The sequence below is a fragment of the Artemia sp. Qi Xiang Cuo genome, chromosome 6 (assembly GCF_049724085.1).
Source record: "Artemia sp. Qi Xiang Cuo chromosome 6, ASM4972408v1, whole genome shotgun sequence".
Classification (NCBI taxonomy): Eukaryota; Metazoa; Arthropoda; class Branchiopoda; order Anostraca; family Artemiidae; genus Artemia; species Artemia sp. Qi Xiang Cuo.
Window position 1 is genome coordinate 39,574,093 of NC_142799.1, and position 23,546 is coordinate 39,597,638.

The 23,546-nt window shown below is 34.9% G+C and overlaps 1 protein-coding gene across 1 annotated transcript in view; it reads left to right on the forward strand.

Moving 5' to 3' along the window:
- Positions 1 to 6,132: 6,132 nt before the first annotated feature.
- LOC148951218 (uncharacterized) overlaps positions 6,133 to 23,546 on the forward strand; it is a 67,468-nt gene continuing 50,054 nt past the window's right edge. Inside the window, exon 1 of the mRNA XM_089090740.1 lies at positions 6,133 to 6,194. The gene's annotated coding sequence lies outside the window, so the exon portion shown is untranslated. The remainder of the gene's footprint in view (positions 6,195 to 23,546) is intronic.

A 23,546-nucleotide genomic window follows, 5' to 3' on the forward strand; every position in this document is an offset into this window, starting at 1 on the left:
GGGGGGGGGGGCAGTTGGGGGCCTGGGGGACATTTGGGGACCGGTGGAGGGCCTTTGGGAGCTCGGTGGACCTTTGAGGACCGCGGGCTTCCTTCGGGGTTGGGGTATGAGGATTGGAACCCTTTGGGGTTGGGTTAGAGGACCTCACAACACTGTTCAAATGAAACTTGTGTATTATAACGACCACAGAGTTTCACCATTAAATTCTCTTCTAAAATCTCTTCAAAAATATTCTTTTAAAATGTCTCTATCTGTTTCGCCGAAATAGTTCCATTACCTGTCTAAAACGGTTTCGCCCAAATAATCCCTAAACGCAAATTCAGCGTGTTCCTTTGTTATTGGCATCTCTGTGCTAACGCATCTCAAATTAATAGGAAACCTTCTCGCACGCTAAAACAATTCATCGCTAAGATGTTTCTTGCCTAATTGTTTCCATGGCCTTTGGTTATTAATATCCTTTGGAGTTCGACCAGTAGAACTGTTCCCGAGGCAAAGACATTAATGACCTGGATCTATTCCTGGAGAAATGTTTCTAGGCGAAAATTTTTAAAGTCTGACAGATGATGTCATTGATTGATTGATCTGTCAAGAAAGGGAAATTAATTTGTTGTTTCTAAGGGGAATTATTGATTCACGATAGGTGAATTGAGGTCGACAGCACAGGTGTTCTGACTCGTGACAGCACCACGTGGTTTATGGCATGCACTTGTCCAAAAACAACAATAATAAATAAATCCCTCAGGCCTAAAGATTAAAGAAGCCTTAATGTTTCTTAATTCCCTCTTCGTGAATCAACAATTTCCCCGCCGATTATGTAAATCAATTTCTCAGGTTAAGCTAACCAAACAACAATGAATCCATGTTTGTTTCTTAATTCCCACATCGTGAATCAATAATTTCACCTAGCGATTATGTAAATCACAGATTAAAGAAGCCTTAATGTTTCTTAATTCTCCCCTTCGTGAATAAATAATTTACCCAAGCGATTATGTAAATCAAGTTCTCAGGTTAATCTAGCCAAACAAAAATGAAACTATGTTTGTTTCTTAATTCTCCCCTTCGTGAATCAATAATTTACCCCATCGATTATGTAAATCAAATTAACAGGTTAAGCTAACCAAACAACAATGAAACCATGTTTGTTTCATAATTCCCCCATCGTGAATCAATAATTTCCCCTAGCGATTATGTAAATCACAGATTAAAGAAGCCTTAATGTTTCTTAATTCCCTCTTCGTGAATCAATACATTTCCCCACCGATTATGTAAATCAATTTCTCGGAAATTCACTTCCCCTTCGATTACGCAATCAAGTTCTCAGAAATCCACTTCCCCTTCGATTACGCAATCAATTTCTCGGAAATCCACTTCCCCCTCGAGTCCTAGATCAATAACATTGCTCCCGTTAGAATTCAATGCGCAGGTGCAACCTTCGTCCGGGAGTTATTACACACAGAAACATCAAATAAATCGACCTTGGAAAAAGAGGTCATTGACCCCATTACGCAATCTTTCTCCCTAGGGAGGCTATGCCCTTATTTGGTGTACTGACAGTATTCTATGCCCATATATGGTGTGGGTACGGGAGTAGCACCCCCTCCTCTACTCACTAATGAAATTTAATGTATTTGTCTGGTAAATCATACAAGGATAAGACCTTCGCTAAAATAATCTTCCAAACGTAAAACTACCACAAATCACTATCAATAAATAAATGAAACTCAAAACGAACAGAAATTACAATAAATATAAAGTCAAACAATAAAGTCAAACTGAAAAAGATTAAAAATCAACATGAGTAGGGCTGTTAACCCCCATGCCTTCTCAAGACCAGAACATAATTTGTGCTTTACTGAAAAAAATGACTTGGATTGTCAGTTTAATTGGCATATACTGATATTTTTTCCTTAAGGTTTTAATATTTTTTTATTTCTGAAAGTAAAAAAAGCGAAAACATCTAAAACGCGTTTTATTTTCAGCAACATTCCTCAACATTCTCTGAAAGGCTCACCTGAATGCCCTTCGTCTTCTTGGAAAGTAAATTTCAAACATGCATATCTTTCTCAATAGCATATACTATTTGTGAACAATGAGTGAATTGCCTAACTTACAGCCCTGGTCCTGAGGACTGAGGGGAGGTTGACACCCCCAAAGACATAATTACTGGACCTTTCAACAATTCTGAACAAAATACCTCTCTTACAATTTCGATCGAATATGTTTTGGGGAATGATAGGCTTGTGGGGGAGGGGTTGGTTGCCCTCCATTCACTTTTGACTCTTAAAAAGGGCACTAAAACTTCCGAACTCCATTAAAATGAGCTCCATCCGATCCAAAGTTTATGCAACCACCCGTTCCATAAAAATCTTATATGTCTGGGGCATAACTTACAACCACTGCCCATGGGCTCTTGCCATTGTGCCCAATCTAAAGACTTTGTTACATGTCTTTTGGACTATTGGTAACAAAATTGCTAACTCACGTTTTCAATTGAATGCGTTTTCGGGAAAGAGGATGTTAGGGAGGGGGACTAGTTGCTCTACATCATGTTTTACTCTTGACTAGAACTATACATTTCTAATCAAATGAACCTATTCTAAATCTCACACGACCACCCTTTCCATAAGAACCTTATATTTCCCTGGGGCATAAATTACCTCCAGAATCTGGGGGATTCTGTCAACCCCAAAGGCCTTATTTCTGATTATTTGACTATTTTTGAACAAATAGTTATCTCAAAATTACAATCGGATGTATTTGTGGAAAATACGACATGATGGGTGGGGTTGGCTGCCCCGACCACTTTGACTCTTAAAAAGGGTGCTAAAACATTGGATTTTCAATCCAATGAGATCCCCTCCCATGGTTTATACGACCACCCTCTCCATAAAAACCTTATATACCCTCTGGGCATAACTTACAATCCTTGTGCTGAGGGATGTGGGGGGGGGGGCTCATATTCAAAGACATAATTTCCAGACCTTTCAACTACGCTGAACAGAATGGCTATCTAAAAATTTTGATTAGATGTGTTTTTGGAATTGATGGGCGTGGGAGGGGAGCTTGTTGTCCTCTGACCACTTTTGAATGAATATTAAATAGGGCACTAACCCTTTCAATTTCCAATCGAATGAGCCTTTTCCAAAGTTTCTACGACAACAAACGACCATCTCAAAATTTCTATCAGATGCATTTTGGGAAAATAAGAGGTGTGTGGGGGGTATCCGTATTCCGATCATTTTGAAATTTAAAAATGGCACTAGAACTTCGGATTGCCAATCCAATGAGCCCACTCCGAAGTTTAAGTGACCACCATTTCTATAAAAACCTTATAATAGACCCAGGGCGTAACTTACAACCCTTTCTCTGTGGGCTGTGGGGGGGGGGCTGTCATTCTCAAAGACATAATTTCAGGACTTTTTAAACACGCTGAACAGAATGGTTATCTCAAAATTTTGATTAAATGTGTTTTGAGAATTGATGGGTGTGCAGGGGGGGGGGGCTTGTTGCCCTCCCATTACTTTTGACTATTAACAATGGCACCAGCCTTTTCGATTTCCAATCGAATGAACCTTTTTCGAAGTTTCTACGACAACAAATTACCATCCCAAAGTTTCTCTGAAATGCATTTCCGGAAAATACGAGGTGTGGGGAGGGGTTATCTCCCCTCCGACCACTTTGAATCTTAAAAAGGGCACTAGAAAGTCTGGTTACTAATCCAATGAGCCCAATCCGAAATACATACGATCTTCCTTTCTATAAGAATCTTATATACCCCCAGGTCATAACTTACAGCCCTTGCCCTGAAGATTTTGGGGGTAGGGGGGGTTTGGGTTTTCATCCTCAAAGACACAATTTCCGGACCCTTTTTCTACGCTGAACTAAATGGCTATCTCAAAATTTTGAATGGATGTGTTTGGGGAAATGGTGGACGTGGGAGGGGGGTTAGTTGCCCTCCAATCATTTTCAACTATTTAAAAGAGCACTAGCCCTTTCAATTTCCAATCAAATGAGCCCTTTTCAAAGTTTCTACGATGACTCCTTCGATACGAAGTGCCCTGGCCTAAAAAAAAGAGAGAAAAAAATAATAATAAATTGTGCCCCCATCGTTCTTTACTCTGGCAGCACTATTGTGCTGCTTATGACATTCATAAGCTTCAGTAAGTTATAAACTCAGAGCCACCAGATTTAAGAGCCTCATCTACCCCACTATCAGCATCTGGAGCATTTTTTTATCCTTTCCTTTTCAAATGGTATAATTAAGTTAAAAGTCATAAATCTAATTATTCTAAGAATTTTTTTTTTCTATAGCCTTATTTATTGTCGATCGTTTCTTCTTTTGTTGTAGATATTTTAGAAAACACAAATCATATTGTTCAAAATGTATGTCGTTCCAAAAAATCGCAAATCATATTCTTACGTCTAGAGCTGAGGGGGGGGGGGGTAGTCCGCGTGTTACTTGCAATAATTTCTGTTCGGTTTGAATTTGACTGGATTATTGTTTTGAATTTCTTTTCGTTATAGGTTTCATCTTTTCATCCATATTTTTTTTGTATGTTTTTTTATTATCGGTAGCTATCTTTGTTTGATGTGATTATTGAACTCAATTTCTCAGCGATACGAGTTTCGTTTATTTATAGTAATTATCAGGTGACCGAGTGTCGCTCGGGTAAGTAAATTTTAGACATAAAATTGATGTCCAGCGTATTCCCCCCCCCCCCCGTAGATAATTCCACCCCGCGGAAACATCCTGATTCGCACAAGATAAAACTTGCGTGCATACTCTTTCTTGATTTCATTAAAAAAAAGATAGAAAGAGGAAGGTGTTTTCCAAACTCAAGGGGTCAATTCTCCCCCTCCAATTGGCATCCCTCACAAGCACAGAGGCTAAAAGACCTTATTCTAATTTTAGTTGCTTACAATAAATCCAATGGAGTTTTACAAACAACGAAATAGAACCAAACCTAAAATAAAAATTCCCATGTCTGTAGACGGACATGGATTGTGATTTTGGTAATAATCGCTTACTCTATTTTTTTTCCTGGTTTGTCTGATTAGGTGGCTAGGTCTTTGTCAGGCGATTAATTATTTAAGTAATTGAAATTATTCAATAACAAATTCAAAGTTAATTGAAGTTAGGAACCTAATAATTTGTCATGACGTGATTAATATTCACTCACCGTTTTTTTACTATCAAGTTTCATTTTGACAGTTTTTTCCGGTACTGCTAAAATCCTTCGGAGAACTTAAGAAGATAAGATACTTAAGAACTTAAGATATTATCGATACTGGAGGGAGGGATGAATTTTCCCAAAGTCGTGACCTATCTAGATCTTTTTTTTTCAGGCCAGAAAATGTTAGTTTACCAATTTTTGGAAAAAATTGGGTTGTTTCCGAGAAAAAAAGTATATGTATACATATACACACACATATTGCACGCTTAGAAATATAAGATCTTGTTTATCTTAAGTCTGCATTTTTACATGGCTTTATTTCCCCATTCTTAGGTTTTAATATAGCTCTTTGCTTTTTATTGCAAAAATGTTTTTGGAAAAGGTTATCTAAATTAATTTAAAAAGAATTTAATAAGAATATTAAACCTGTTACATGCAAAGGTTAGACCCAACATTGCCGTATTAATAGTTCAAGCTTGGAACAAACTAAAATGAGCTTAACGCCCCCCCCCCCCTGTCAAAACTCAACACTGGGTTTTTACTAAAAACAAGATATATATTTTACTACAAATTTGTGTTTTATTTCAATACTTAAAAATAAAACGGCTGGTAAATAGAATAAAACGAACTTAAAAGAAATTTGATAGGCAACTTTACTCGGCAAATGCAAATTGTTTTCAGGAGTTTGAGCCCTAGGAAATATTTTTACATTTTTTTTTGTAATACTTACTTGGAATTTACCTGTCTTTTATGTCGTTCAGAATTTATTATTTCTTTTATCAATCTTGCTCCTCGAAGTTTCTTCGTAGCCGTTTATCAAGCCTTAGGAAAACCACATTACTATGGCTATCTCTAAACCACCAGTTCCTGTTTAATTCTCTTTCGCGTCTCCGCGCCGGTCATCATTTCTGCCAGGACGCTCCATCCTAGTGAATGATGGTTAGTTCTAGTGAACAGTTCGAAAAACTGGATAAATACAAGGAATATAAGCTTTCTTGGAGCATCTAAAGAAAAAAAAAGGTTGAAATCTACTCGTAAGGTAGTTTGCTTATTTGTGATGGTAAAAAAAACCGTCCTCATAAACCCAACCCCATGGTTTCGTTTCTTAATCGACCCAACGCGTTTTGGCGTCCACTCATGCACAACCCATGGGGTATTAATTACCATTAGGGATACTGTGCAATTCTCGCTTCTTAACTACATTGTTGAATGGAATAATAATATATATAATAATAATATTATTATTTATAATAACTATTATATATATAATAATATAACAAATTTGCCCCCCCCCCCAAAGGACATTACTACGAGTAGATACTCTTAGATTAGGTAAATGGCAACGCCTTACTTTACCGTGACATTTTCAAGTACATTTATTTACTGTTACCTGGTTAATTAAAAATCCAAATACTTCCAATTTTTAAGTTTTAACATGAAAGTTCTTTCTGTCTTACGTTGTAGTTTAGACCAATGAATACCATTGGTTTTACGAAATTATTCTTAAATAAAATATACATATTCCTGACAATCCATAGTTTCAAAGAAGAGTTGGGAAAAGGTTTAAAACAATTAGAACACGACAAATATTTATTTCTGCAACTTTATATTTTATTCTCACATTATAAGTCTTTGATACAAATTTTGCCCTAGGTACAACTGCAGTTGTTTGAACACCAAATGGACATAGTATAGTTGTGTATAGGTGTGGGGGAAATTAGGGAAGAATAAGGAATTATAAGGAGCTAAATTTCATTTGGCACAATATGATAGTCTAAAATACGACAAATGATTAATTAAAAGGGATGTATATAATTTTATAAATGACAGTGAGTTAGCTCCCAAAACCCCTGTAATTAGTTCATGCCACCTGGTCATATATCCTTTTTCTTACCACCCTTAAGGGATTTCAAATCTTTGTGGGAGGGGGGAGGATGTTGTCTCTCTCCCTTCAAAACTAATTGACAAAATAGTCTATTTTATTTTTTGATTCTAATGAATATCAGTACAAATTAAATTGAATTGCTTCTGAAATATAAAGCAAGTATTCATAGATTTACTTGAATTGTCGAATGTCAGATTTTACTCTTAAGTTCTTTTTACAGTGTCAATTACCGTGTATGGGGTTTAGCGATGCAAATCTTTCCTATGAGAGCTAAAACAGCAAATTTTCAGAATCACTAAGACCAAAAGCATTGACGAGCCAAAACAAAAATTGCTGAGGATAATAAATTCGATTTATAAAATGACAATCTATTTGTTTTTTTTTTAGTATAATGTAGCTTTTAATTTTGCACTTGATTTGCTGTTTCAAACTTGTCAAGTCAAATTATCATTAGAAAAACAAATTGCCTTTCTCAGAGATAGAGGCAAACACACACACACAAAAAAAAAAACCCCCCCCCCCCAACCCCAACACAAAAAGCTCCTTCAGTATCTATATCTTATATACCTAGAGTCAGGCCAGCCAGTGTGTAGGTGAATCTTTGTGGCCTAGCCCTCCTTTCAGTCCGCAAAAATCCGGTATTTATTTCTTTCACAATTTCCACGCTTTTGCGGTTGGAGCACTAGACTTGAAATCCAGCGTCCCTCAGGGCAGTAGATTGAGTCCTAGTATCGCTGGTTATTTGGTTTCGAACGGGAGTCAGCAGTGTGACTCTGTAAGCTCAGTCAGATTCAATCAAATGGGGACCTAGATAAATCTGGGGGGGGAGGGAAATACGGGAAGAGTCATGTGTGCATGTGTGTGTGTGCGCGCTGTTTCCAATAAGTCTTGTAGAATTTGCCAACTTTTCGCTGTTTTGAAGAATTTACCCTTCCCCGAAAGACATTTCAGCGTACGCCTGTTCCAGCAGTCCCTATTGGAAAAAAATAGCGTCAATACCTGAATGTAATTCCTTCGCCGCTCGCTATATGAATAAAAAGTAAAAGTATTCAAAATAAATAAAAAATAAACGTTGCAGTTATACGCGTTCTTTGTTTTGAGAGCTTGGTGCTAAGTGATTCGTGTCCAATTTTTCCAAAAAGGGTCTGAATTAAAGTAGTTAAATTATACATTCCCAGCTGGCTTGCTGGTGTGCCACCGTTGTGTTCTGAGGTTTCCGTAATTTTCGTTGAAACAAAGTGCTCGTGCTAGAATTTATATTCTAAGGGAGGAGTAAATTCAAATAGGTAAAAACAGACGAATTACCCGAAACATATTGAAAATTGAGATGTTTTTTCTGAAAATTTACAATAAGAGAATTTATCTCCCCCTTCCTGTCCCATGTACTTGTATTCGTGAATTTTGAAACGATGAATTTCAGATATAAGAATTAAATATTTGAAATTATTTGCTCTCGTTATGCTTAGTATGAATCATTCTACGTGTCCATAGCCGGCTTTTTCAAACGCTTAGTAAAAGGTTATATGCTGTCTAACAATCATTGTGTTTTTTCTATAATATTTTAATGTTTTTTTTAAGTATTTAGCTAAGAGTGCCATAAAGTTTCATTTGTTTCAAGGTGTTAGTTCCGTTGGTACAGAGAGTTCGAAGACCAATACCCTAAATTGGCCCCAAAAAATGAATATAATTGATTTTAAAAAAATCACACAGTTCGTGGTAACGAACTGTAAGTAAGGGGTGACACGGCTAAATAGTACTGAGACTCTAAAAATGATAGATACATCAAAAGAACTGAATTTTATACAGATTACAAATACATAAAGTTCATTTAGTTTTATGCAACCGATCAAAAGTTACGAACCTGAGTAAATTTGACCAATTTTCCAAAAAGAGGGGGAAATCACACCAGCAGATTCAGCGTATCAGAGAACCGTATTGTAGAGGTTTCAAGCTCTTATATACAAAAATGTAGAATTTTAAATTTTTGGCCAGAAGAAAGGTCACGGATGCGTGTTTATTTGTTTTTTGTTTGTTTGTTATTTTTTTCAAGAATGACTGCATCAAACCAGTGATCCTAGAAGATCGGGAGAAGACTCATATGATCGTAAGTCGACAGTTCTAGTGCCCTTTTGAGTGAACAAAAAGATTGGAGGGCAACTAGCCCTCCTCCCAAGTCTTTTTCTCTCCTAAGTCATCCGATAAAAATTTTGAGATATCCAGCTGATACGCCATAATTGAAAGGTCCGATAACTATGCCTTTGGGGATGGCGTGGCCCCCCATAGTCCCTGAAGAAAGGGCTGTAAGTAATAAGTTACGCAATTTACTCGTTGCTCACATATAGTATTTGTTAATGATAAATGCACATTAACAACCGGAAATCCAGGGCTGTTTGGATAATTTTTAAGAGGGAGGAGGAATTGTTCCCATTAGATTCCATGCTCTTCGATAACCTTTGCTGTGTTCTTTAGGACTAAGTCCATCAAAATTATCCATATAAATGGGAATAAAACGTAACCCTTCACAACTCAAGACTCAATACGAAACCAGACACTAACCTCATTTCCTACCGAAATTAAAGCAGTTTTGTTCTCGTAAAAAGTATTAATCGCTACAGAATGGTATTAATTAAAAAAAAAAGTTTTTCCGAGGGAAGCGAAGAGCGAAGTTGAAACTTAAAACGGACAAAAACTATTACTTCAGAGCCTATTTAATATATATTAATATACCTCGGACAAATAAACCAACTAATTATGCTTCCCTATGCTTTATGATTATACAAAACTAGCGCTTTACTTAAAACACAAAAGTTAAGTATAAACGACAGGATTATTGATTTAAGAGTCAAAAGTGAGTATGTAGCCTGACAACACTAAACGAATCTATAAGGATTTTCATAATCTTACACCATTTATGATATCAGTAACCTTAAGGAAGCAATTAAATTTATCTTAAAAACGCAAGCGTTAAATTAACTATTTTTTAATAACCCCGAAGTGATTGAACGGCATACAGATACATTGGATTCATTTATCAAGCAGCATTTTGCTCTCACCAGCTATAATACCAATATTGGGTAATATACACTCTTAAATTGTAAGAAATATGCTTTAGTATCACTTGAAATGAAGATAAGACATAAAATGAGAATATATCGAATAAGACATAATATGAACTCTGGAAATCCGATTATTTCTCTCTATACAAGAGTGAATTTCAAGCTATGATACAAATTCTAAAGCTAGTCTATAGTCCTAAGACTATCAAGATGGTTTAATTTGAACTCGTTCACAAACTAATCATGGCATGTTCTATTAAGAACCAAAACGAGAGCCAGTCATTGAACTGAGCCATTGTGCAGAAGTCATACCAAAATAAACGAAAAAAAAAAATTAAAGCAACAATCCTAAACTGGATTGTTGCCTTATCTTAAAAGGGATTGATGCTAAAAGGGATTGATAATATCTTGAACCTATAACAAGTGTCCTTGATTGGTGTGCTTTTACTGTACCAAATATGCTTGATCATTGTGTGTTTTCAGTAAAGCACAAGTTTTGTATAATCATAAAAGCATAGGGAAGCATAATTAGTTGGTTTATTTATACTAGGTATATTAATATATATTAAATAGGCCGCGAAGTAATAATTTTCTCCGTTTTAAGTTTCAGCTTCACTCTTTGCTTCCCTCAGAAAAACTTTGTTTTTTTTTAAATTAATCTTTGTTCGTTTTTGATTGTAATTTAATGCAGAAACAACACTGCCAGGATCTTTCTTGTTTATAAAGAATAATGTATACTCGTTTCAAGTTTTAGTGCCACTCCTTTGTTATAGTCGAAAACTTATTTTTAATATAATTTCTAATTATCACAGATCTAGGGGAGATACTGCAAAACAATCTTGATAGCTAAGAAACAATTCAGTCTATAACATAAAGTTCATTATCTATACTTCACAAAACAATACATGTTTTTCAGGAACGTTTGTTTTTCGATGAGCAAAAAGCTGTTTTTACTCGGCCGACTTCGCCTGAAAAAGCCATAATGAAGACAGGGCTTTATAAATCACCAACTGACTAGCAGAAACTAGAAGGCTTCTGTAACAAAAGAAAGCTGTTTAAGCGCTCATTTAAAGCTTATATTTATACGTCGCTTTTTATAAATTTGCCTTGATAGCACATTCCCACAAAATGCACTTTCGGTTGTTTCCCCAGCTTTTTTAAATGAAACAAGCAACTTTTCCAATGAAAAGACCAAAAAAAAAGGTGATTTCAAAACCTAGGCAAGAGCAAAAACTAAAGGGCAAAGGACATCCCTTTCCCTCAATTACCGCCGTTAGAACTAGCACACAGGCTTCATCACAGGGTGAAGTTTGAAGGTTCAATTCAAAACTATTGATGAATCAACCTTAATTTTTGGTAGATGTTTAGTTGAAAAGTTTTTAGTTGTAGTTAATTTGCTATCGCAATAATCTTTTACTTTTAATATGACTAGTTGATTTATGAAACTTACTAAGAGGGTCTGGATGGGGAGTATAGGCGAGGGGATCTTATAAGCCTCCATTTAAGGGCTTTGGATCATAATTATTGCAATGGTACAGTTTTATGCTTCCAAACTCTTCCCCTTAAGAGGTGGTACCAAAAGTGCCAATTTTAGTGCTATATGGCACTTTTGGAAGGTAAAATTGATAAAAAGCACGCAGATATGAGTAATAGGTTTAGAGTCTGTCTTGCCGGGATATGCCTTAAAAATGAGTGCCATTAAACATCACTTTTTAAAGTTCTGTTAGCCCAATAGCCCCACACTGTAAAAAAAAAATCGTTTGAGATTCAACAGAAATTGTTTGTAATGTTCATCAACAACAAAATTTGAATTTCAACAGCTGAAATTGAATACTGGAGACAATTTTGGAATTCCATGGTCATTATTGAATTTCCAATTTGTTGAGAAACAAAATGTTGAATTCTCATACCCTAATTAAATTTTTAATTTGTTGACAAAATAGTATGTTGGATTTTAAGATCCTTATTGGATTTCCATTTTGTTTTCTGGATTTCCTATTCTTTTATTGGATTTCCATCAGTAGCGTTGTTCAAATTCCTAGGTCTACAGTCTAATATCTAGTCCTCAGGATTCACTTTCACTTTCTTCTTTCTGAAGCATCAATAAATACAAAAAAATAATCTAATTCATTTTAGAAAAAAACATAATTACAAAAACAAATTTCTCACAGATAATTGTACACCTCCTAACAGCTGCATTTTTTCATGGTGGAAATCAGTAAATCAATGGCGTAGTAGCAGACAAATAGAAGGCACTTGAGTAAGAAATATCTTCCAATCAGGAAAACAGTGATACTCGGACCTGAAGTGAAGATGAAATCAAATCGAGGCACAAATAAAAGAAAGACTCTCCCCCTCCCCTTTTCTACCTTTAGAGGTGAACGGTTGCAATAATAATGCCACGAATCCTGTCTTTTCTGAATACCTTTGACTTACTCATCAGATCTCATAGAATCTCTTTTTCGCCACCTCATAAAATCTGTGTGTTATAAAATTGAAACCTTGCAAAATAGATCTTCTGCTTAGATGAAGTACAACAAAATTGTTTTCAGCTTCACAACTTTGCTCAATTCCAATCTATAAGGTTTTAAAGATATGCAAATTTATTTCCTAAATTTTGAAGAAAAAAAAAAATGGATAGGGCTTAAAATTTTACTTAAGTAACAGGAATTGCAGTTTTGGAACTAAACTTCAGAAAAAGGAACTGATAACTGAAAATTAAGGTAAAATGTTGTTTTTTCAAAATTTCAATAAGCATAGACCTGTCATGTAAGCAAATTTAAGGACCCTCTAGAGGGAGAAGGAGTGGAGGTAGGTACTTCAAAATACCTTCCCAGAACATACTTTGATACTTATGTACTTTCTGGAACACATGCGTTATATTATATATGGAAGATCCGGGTTTATTTTGAAACGGGTTTCTTTCAATAGAGTACTGGATTGTAGAGCGTGGTTTGTTATCGGTTTTACAATATTTAAACCATTGTTTTTTGGGTTTATGGGTTGTTAGGGGGAAAAGGGTATATAGGTTTTGTTAGATTAGATCTTCAATATATGCCATGCTTTCCCCCCATCACCCCTAATATGCAAATATATAGCTAGAATTTGTTCCTAAATCCTTTTATGTTTATCCTATATTACTTTACTTTATTAGCATTAACCAAACTTTATTTTTTGTGTATGTTCCAGATTGTAAATAAGTACTTATAATTCAGCATGTAGAATCATCCCTGAAAGTTTCATTTTCCTAACCTAACCCCTTTCCAAGATAGCCAAAAGTAGATAAAGTAGAATTGGTACTGTTCCATTGGCTGCAAGCCACGCAAGATAGATGATAAAAGAAACTAGTCAAACAGGTTCTCTCAACGGAGAATTGGATTTCAAACAGTGGTTTCTAACTGGGTTTACAATATTGAAACTTTAGTTTCTTGGGATTTATGGGGAAAAAGGTACCTAGGTTAGGTTACGTATTTAGTGTATGCTATGCCTTACCCCTCCCCCCCCCCACCTCCCTAATGGGCAAATGTAAAACCGAATTTTTGTTTCTAAACTATTACATTTTTATCCTATTTTGTTTTATTTCATTAGCATTAACCAAACTTCACTTCTTGCAGGGTTTACAGCTAATAGAACAGTGCCATTGAATTTTACCAAACTTTTTTCTTTATTTATAAAAATGTACTATCTTAAACATTCTGGGAAACATAAGACACAAGTTATCAATATTAATAAACTAAACTGAATACTTACCATCACAATCAGAATGTCTTCTCTCTCTGATCTGAATGTTCCCTAGGTTAAATTGTCGCTTCGTCGTTTGAAGGTCTTATCATTAAATCTACTTCTGTATTATACGTTTTTAGGTAGTTGAAGGAGATGATTTTTTTTTTTGTTTGTCAAATTGATCTTAAATCATAACATTCGAAAACAAAAAAAAGACAAATTAGGCCTTGGGAGGAGGTTTAGTTGCCCTCCAATCTTTACGGTCTCTTTAAAAGGACACTAGAACAAAAAAAAAAAAAAAAAAACAGATAGAAACGCATCCGTGATCAGTCTTTTGACAAAAACATAAATTCCACATTTGTGCAGATTAGAGATCATAACCCCCACTGTAACATTTTTTAAAACGCTGAACCTTAATGTCGGATTTACATCAAGTTTTGATTGACTCCTTGGGGAGTGCTTCTCCCTTTTTCGAAAATCAGGCTCTCTGTTTTCAAAATGCCTTTTTCTTCTGAGGCTTGGAGTCTTTGGTGAGTAGATATTAAACGTAATAAAATTTATATATTTGCTATCTGCATAAAAACCCAGTTCTTAGCAATTGCTATCAAAATTCTATTTTTGAGTTTTGGTTACATTTGAGCTGAGTCGCTCCTTTATTACAGTTTAACACTATGAACAGTTTGATAAAACTTATTGGGCTAACGTCCTATTTTTTAATTAATCCTGTAGCAAACCAGAGTTTTTGAAGCGCGATTCATGCTATTAAAGTGTAGTATTTCTGAGTCCAATTGAAATGTGCACCATTTTTTAAAATTCTCTTTTTGGGGGAAGCTTTTGGTTCCTTTACGTGTACGTAAAGGACTGAAATACCCTTACAGGCGTCTTATTTTCTTCGACATATTTGCTTACTTGGCTATTCAGCGTAAGCAGCAAAGTTATGGCAAATCCATGGAATAGGTTTTTTTGAAACGCTTTTTGGGTCTCATTACAAAAATGACGCTCATCGCAAAGACATAAGTTGTTCCCACAAAAGGATTTTCGTTCTTAATTAGAAAAAATTGAATTCAGAAAGCAATATATTTTCACCGTTAGTACTGTTAAGGTTAGGATAGCATCTTAAGAAATTTTCTACCAACAGAAACTCACAAAAAATGTATTTGAAAAAGCGATTGTAAAAGCTAAAAGATAATTTTTGTACATAAGTTTCTGCCTGTTCATTTTGCAGACAAGAAAGTTCAACTTATTTCAAAGTAACAATATATTTCCTTATTTTTATAATTATCTTTTTATACCCAACATTCAATTAGCATATCCCTTTGTCTGCTATAATTCAAATAATTGAATTATACATGTTACTTTCAATGGTCCTATAGTCAAATTTAAAATGATATTCAAGAAACTTCAAACGACTGTTGAAGTTCAAACCGTGTTGATTGATATAGCCTTTTTACGGTGAAAATTACATTTTTTCTTCTGAAAAGTGCATAAATCTTAATAATTTCAATAATTTGTTGGAATTCAATAAGCAATTAACAACTTCAACAAAAAAGTTTGATTTTTTGTGACTTGTTTGACTGCAATAGGCAAGTGACAATTCCAACATAAAAATTGGATTTTTTTGACTTGTTTGAATTCGAGCAAAACATTTTGTTGGAAATCAATTTTTTTTTTTTTTTTTTTATAGCGCAGCTTTTCCACTTGAGACACGACAGCAAAAGTGCCGTTTTTAGTGGCATTTGAACTTGATGATGGTGGAATTTATATGAAAGACGTAGATATTTGCAATATCTTTTATATGAGCTATAAAAGATCTACCAACGATGTTCTGGTTGCCTGCTAGTGCCACCCTTTGAGAAATTGCACAAAAGGTGCCATTTCAGTGCCATATGGCACTTGCAGATGGCAGAATTTATAAAGAGCACGCAGATATGAGAAATAGCTTTTGAATGATCCATTAAGAATCTCTTTATGATGTTCTGGTAGCTAGAACTGTTGAAAAAAAGCAAAAAAAAAACAGGAGAGAGATCAGTGTTACCGATGCAAAAAAGTGATTTTCCTTGTTGTTCAGGGAGGGGGACTGTAACTTCCCTGTAAAAAGCTTTGACCATGTTGATTCCAATGGTACACTTTTATTTTTGATATGACGCCATTTTCGAGGGGTGTGAAGTTTTTTTTTCAAAATCAACATAAATTTCTTTTCGCAATAAACTTTTACTTTTAAGACGAACCGAAATAATAGTTAACGTTCCTGAGTCAGGGACAAATGGGTGTTTTTTTTCACTAGGCAGTTTTTTTAAAAGCCCGTTTTTTAACTTTTGGCTACTATGGGCTGTGGTTCGCTCTTTACTAGGTTGCAGCTGCCGCTGCAACCATGATACCTTGCCGGGACATGCTTTAAAAAAATGAGCCTAGAAAATGACTGAAAAAAGTGGATACCGATATTCCCGATACCATACATGCGATACCAATACGAGCGATACCGATACGCCTGATATCGATACGCCCGATACCACATACAGCCCTTTCCCAGGGACTATGGAGGGCCATATCATCACCAAAACCACATATATTGGACCTTTGAACTATTTTAAACAAAATGGCTATCTCAAGATTTTTATAGGGCTATTTGGGGGAGGGAGCCTGTAGGGAAGGGGGGCTATTTGCCCTCCAATCTTTTTGGTAACTTCAAAAGAGCACTTACAAATTTAATTCCCTTCCGAATGAGCTATTAAAAACCTCTCTATGATGCTCTGGCCACCCCCTAGCCCTGCTAGAAAAAAAAGAAAAAAAAGGGAGACAGATCAGTGCTACCCATGCAAAAAAGTTATTTTCCTTGGTGTTCAAGGTGGGGGACTGTAATTATCCTTCAATGGGTTTCCGACCATGCTGATTCCAATGGTGCAATTTTTTTCGATTTGACGCCATTTTCAAGGGGTTTCAGGCTCTTTTTCGAAATCGCCATAAATCTCTTTTCGCAATTAACTTTTACTTATAAGATTAACCGAAAAAATAGTTACCATTCCTGAGTTACCATTCAGTTGCAAATGACAATTTTTCTCACAAGACAATTTTTTTTAAAACACGTTTTTCAACTTTTGATTACTATGGGCTGTGGTTCGCTCTTTACTAGGTTGCAGCTGCCGCTGAAACCATGATCTGGCATACCATATAATGATAAAAAATCGAAGGTGTGTCTATCAGTCTGTCCTTTATGCATTACTACGCTGTTCATTCGATCGCCAAGAAACTTTAAGAAGTTTTTGAGTATGCCCTTACTCAAAACCTGCAGTTCGGAACTATATGTTTTCCGAACTTAGCATTGTTCTTTTATCAACAAGAGCAGACATCCCACTCATGCAATCTCAAGTTTATTACCTCCGTCTCACTATATATTCATGCCTACAAATATTACACTACGATTGAGAGGCAGTCCATAACAGAGAGCTTAACTAGGAAGAAGTTATTCAGCCCAAAAAGCCCACCAGAGAAACAAAATTCAGGAGAATTATCTATTAATCAGAATCAAGTGCAAATTCTGTGTCGCTTACAAGGTTATATTTTCCTCGAATGCACCAATCCTCAAGGTTACCCTGCAGCACCATTCGTAGTCATGGTTCTGTTTAGGCAAACTCGTGAAAGGTTCACCCTGACACTGCTATGAGGCCCCACAAGCAGGGTTTTTCTTTCGAGGATAGGGACGGAAGAAAGAACTTATGACTGGGTGGAAACCCCAATCCATCTCACAACACCGGAACAGCTCCAACCTTTAATACTTAGCCTATTCTTATCAAGGCTTTCGTCAAGATAATGAATGTTTAAAGAAATGTGTTACTGTATTGATTTTTAGTGTGAATTGTTATTTTTTTAAACTTATTCTGACAGAAATTTCAGGCATTGCATCTTAATTAAAGTTTTAGAACCGGGGGAAACTCATCTAGAGATAAATCTGGTGGCATTGATTCTTGACGTACTTTCTTTATTTCCATTTTTTTAAACACAAACCAAAACTTTTTTTTAATAAATGAACTCAAATTACATTTGTTTATTACAGTGAAAGCAAAATATAAAACAATAAGAATGCTATTTTAAAATGGTTGATCAATATCTGTCTTTATTGAAGGTTTCGTCACGGTTCGGGTCAGGATTGCTTGAGCCCGGTTGAAGGCCAAAAATTGTGAAGATTTTGAATACTTTTATTTGAATAATATTCCACCCCTCCCAGCCATCCACCCACAGTTATATTGTGGAACAATTAATAAAATTTGATGCAAAATTGTGTTTAAAATATCAGTAACAAACCAAATCCGACAGCAGAAAGACCGATAAGAACGTACAAATTATCCTTAAAAATAAAACAATAAAAAAATTACGTAAATTAAAGCCGAATAGAAATTAATTTATAAAACCTTTCTCCATAATTAGAAGTTTTTTTGCAAAAAAGTAAAGAGCTACATCAAACCAAAGCTGAGTAGAAATAAAGTCAAATAATAACTCAACCTTAAAATGAACAGGAAATAACCGCAAACAGGATTAGGGCTAATGCTCTTAAGCCATCAAAAGTCCAGAGCGTCATTAGCAGTTTACCGAAAATGATTTTAATTTCCGACCAGTGTTTTCAATGGTCGTAACATCCAAAAAAAAAGCGCTGCGTTAAAAAAGATTACTGAAAAGAACTGTAAAAGTTAACTGACGGTTTAATACATACAACTGACTGCTTAAAACATAAAAATTTTCATTCTTGGAAGACTCAGCTATTTTGGATTTATTAACATTATTAAGGGAAAATTTTATATGTTTTATTTTCAGTGAAGCGCGAATGGCGCTCTGGCCTTTAGAAGACTAAGGGACGTTAGCTGCACTCCTGTCTGTGGTAAATTCCGTACGTTTTAAGTTTGATTTACTTATTGATTGGAAGAATCTGTTCGTTTTGGATCTCATTTATCCATTGGTAGTGATTACTGTTCGTCTTAAGTTTGAAGTATTATTTGACTTAATTTCTGAGAGTCTTTGCTTTAATGTAGCTCCAATTTTTTCCAAGACCAATTTTTTGTATAAATGACTGGAATAAACTTCAGGATATTTCGCACTTATTAACCATGAAAGATAAATGTACGTGACACAATTAACAAACCGGAAGGACATATGAGCTTTAATGGAGGGACACTCGTCCTACTACGTGTGTTTAGTTAAGAAGGAAAGATTAACGGTATTGATAGTTTTCATCAGACTGAACAGTTTAGTCTCAACATGAGAGCTCATTCTATCGGTGTATTAAATAAAAATGTATAGAAACGTCAACTTTCATTGGCTTTCTTGTTTTTTACCTAGCAAACGTAGTCAAAAATACAGACAAAATGCGTAATTTAATATTAAATGAAAAAAGCCAAAAGTTGTTCGATACATTAATGTTAAATACTCCGATATATTAACGTTGTCTATTAAAACGAATTAGCTTAAACTTGAAATGGCTGCCAACGGGGCCTCCAAGTATCTGAACACATTTGGAATAAGTATAAAAATAAACAAGAAATTCTTTAATGTATACATTGTTTCAAGATGCTAGGTGTTTCCAAACTTTCCTCTTCTTTAAATTTCAGCCACTATTGGTGCAGCGGCGGATCCAGGTGGGGGGCACGGGGGTGCCCCTCTAACGTAGTGGCGGATTTGGGGTTGGGATTGGGACCGCTTGCTCTGGTTAGGGTTGGGATGATGTAACACTTTAAAGTAATTGGTTTTTTATAGTTGAGTTATTAGTAAGATTTTAATTGTTAAGACTGTTTCTTTTTCCAAACAAGTCTGAAACAAAGTCTCAGTTACTTTGTTTGGTCTCTGTTAGATTTTACTGATGACACATATCGCCTAAAAGTATTTTAATTAAATTTGTATTTATCAAGGGAATTTGTTCGTATTACCACAAAAGCGAAACGAGGAGGCAAAAGTCTTCCTTTAGTAATAACAAGAAGGGTAAACTTAAAATCCTAACTTCTTTAGGCTGTCGAAACGATATTTCAGGATTGTGCTGTCACAACAGGGCTGAAAAACTTAATATTAAATTTTTTTTTACTGTCAAAGATTTGTTTTTGAGTCTCGACACAGGGGTGAAGAAATTGATATCATTATTTTTTGTGACTGTTATAAAATTTGAACTTGTTTTTTTTGTAGGATTTGTATAAAAGAAAATAAATGCATGAGAAGTGCAAAGATATAATTAATTTACTTTTTGAATTTCGGTTAACAAACGGTGACCGCTTTACTGTCTATTTTCATCTAAAGCTCTGCATTATATGACATATCACCTCCTCTCTTCATCCTAAAACATTAAAATAAAAGCCAAACTCTTTAGAAATATCTGAACTTTACTAAAGCTTCGCATAAGTATACACTTAAAGCTAAGCATACGAGTCGAAATACTCCTTCAAAGGTCGGAGTAATCATTTAAGAAAAATAGATTTTTTTTTTTAATTATAAAAGAAGGCAAATACTTATGTGTTTATTTTTTTAACTAGCTGGCATAGATGGGTCTCTGAATTCTCAATTTTAATAAGTGGAATGGCATCGATTTTTTTTTCAACATTTGCTAATAAAATGTTGAAAAAAAGTGGAAATTAACACTACTTGAGTCAACCACGGAAATGGAATGCAATGACAATATTACTACAGAATTTCTCACCTTCTCCATACCAACCAGTCACTAAATATAGTTATGTTTATGTATAGGGGTGCATATATAAACCCAAAGAATAGTATATACTGCTATATTTACCGCTGAGGATTTTATACTTATTTTGGTACCCTACAAAACATCCTATTATATTTCCACGATTATATAAATCAAAATTTCTACAGGACGATTCTCTTATCGAAAGCTAAATCTCAGCAGAATTTCAAATTTTTAGTTTGTGCTCAACAGACATATCGAGATTTAAACGTTTGAATTGAACATCGGAAAATTTCAAGATTAAAAAAAGAATTCAAATATAATCTAGCGCAGCTTGAAATTCTGAGAATTTAAATCACCAATCTATACCTATAAAACATAAAAATAACAAACACACAGTTATTTGTTTTTTAAGGGCTTTTTTGACTCATTAACTTAATTTAAAGCGCATACCTACATGCATCTTTATTAGAGTTCATATTTTTCTGACGATTTTGGTCTTTATTTGAATATTTTAGGATCAAATAGAAGAGGAAATACTAACGAAGAGCTCTAAACTGACAGGACTAGCCATTATAAACGTTCACCGGCACATTAAGGTAGACATCGACCGTGTAAGTAGAGGAGGGGGTACCAGCGCGACGAGAACACCCTGCTGCCACCTACAACTTTTTTAACACCATATATGAGCACGAGAACCACGTGGTTTATGGTTTTTGTCAATGAGAATTTGAAAAACAGGAATTTGTCACATTTATGTATGTTTTCTTGGATGGTTATGTGTGTTGGTCGATTTATTTGATGTTTTTCATGGATGTTTAATGGTTTTTGTCAGTGAGAATTTGAAAAACATGAACTTTGTCACATTTATGGATGTCAACAGCAATTCATGTCTGTTTTATGGTTTTCTCACTTGTTGTTCGATTTATTTGATGTTTTTCATGTCTGTTTTATGGATGATCCAGAAATAGTATTTGATGTTTTTGTTCAAGCCAAATGTTATGAGTTTCCCGGAAACAGTTAGATCACGTGTTTCCTTCTCAGCCAATCAGCGAGTCGGTTACATCCCCCTTCTCAGCCAATCAGAGGGCTACTTACATATTAGCGACGGAGGGAATATAAGGAACGGGTTTTTTGCTATAGTTTTATTAGTCTGTGAATAGAATTCACTAAGTTTTTAGTGAGCAGTGTAATAACATGAGTGAACAAGTTGAGTTAGAAATATCCTTTTATTGCAACTGTTCTATTTGTAAAGGACATTTTCATGATTTTGAGTATTCACATGAACCTACTGAATGTTTAGATAGCTTAGAGGCAGAGACAGATGAGAAGAATCTGGAGGAAACGAGAAGAAAAATTATATGTGACATGGAGAGAAATTTATACCGATTGCAAGTAAGCTCAGATAAAAGAAGGATGGATATGATAGAAAAGGAGGATCAAAAGAAGAGACTGGTAAAAGAGGGCTTTCTCTATAGTGTAAAAGACAGCAGTGAAAACCCAAAGAAAAATGTGTATAGTGCAAGATATAACTCGGATTATTATGATGATTATGCTCCAAGAGAAGAGAAAAAGTGGCTCTTTAAGAGATAACATAAGACGTTATTCTATGGAATGGATTTTAAACAACGAAAACCGTGGTGGAAGAGTTCTCATAGATCATTTAACGATAAATCCCATTTTTGTTATGTATAATGAGTTTTATATTGTAATCATACAATAAATTTATTTCTGCTTTTTTTATTTTCTCCTACTAGATATGTATAGAATAAGGACACCAGCAGAGCCTTCTGTACATGAAGAGTTTAGTTTGATTAGATCACCCAAGAGAGTACTATCAATCCCCAGTCTAGTTTTCTATTAAAGATAAAAAATAAATCATTATTCTTATCATTTACTCATTTGAAAAATCCATATTTACAACGGTTTTTAAATATATGACCTCATCATCCTCCACTAACTCGTCCTCAATGGTAATTTCTTCAATGAGATGACGGTATTATAAGTAGTTGAATGCTATCATCATCATCATTGTATGTTTCGATATTACTCAGAGTGGGCATATTAGCATATAGACGATCACCATCTTCGACACACAGTCTACCTGAGGGTCCCCGCCTCACCAAATCATCTGATGTATACGATAGTCCAGATGATGTATAATGAACTTCTACCACGTCGTCATCATTATCTGAACTAACAATCTCAGATTTACATAAAAGAAGCTCCTCACTTTCCGTGAGCTCCCACTCGCTCCATACATCCTAAAAAGGTTGAGAACACTATGATCAAAAGCTCTGTGGAAAGGTATAGTCTTCATGAATATACTGAGGGATGTTCTATAAATGTAATAAACAGGGTTACTTATTATTTTTCATTTTATCTATAATTTTGTATGTCTAAAATTCATCAATTAGCCAGTTGTGGGTTTTTTTTTTATTATTTTTTACATACGGAGCGAGATTTAATGTCATTGATAGAAGCCTGTATGAGATTTAATGTCTGTGATAAAATCAGGAAAAAAAAACTTTCCAAGAACTTTGTTTTTCAAAGAAAAGTAAAGAGCTACGATATTAAATCAAAGAGAGCAGAAATAAAGTTGAATAATTGCTTAAACGTAAATTTTCTGTAAACATACTTCTAATTAATCACTCCTAAAAAGGTAAGTATAGACCGCTCATCCTCTATGGTGGGGGGGCATGCACAGATGTGTCCTTCTCGGTCGACTAGGTGCTGTAGTGAGTTGTTTTTAATAGGAGTACATTATTTTTGAAGATTTAAATGAATCAGATTAGTTAAACAAAGCTTATAAATAAAAATTCTATTAACAGTTAATTTTGTACTGACTACACAAATATTTAAGACCAAGTGTACCACGATGCACCATTGTGGTCTGAGAAATTCAAAAATTTAGAAACTCAATACATAGTTTTCGATAATTTCAAGTCGATTACTATCTAAGAATTTTATTTCTACAACACTTAGACCTTCCTTAGGTTGAAGTGCTGTTTTACACCACAAAATGGTAGAAAATCCCGTTTTACTTGAGT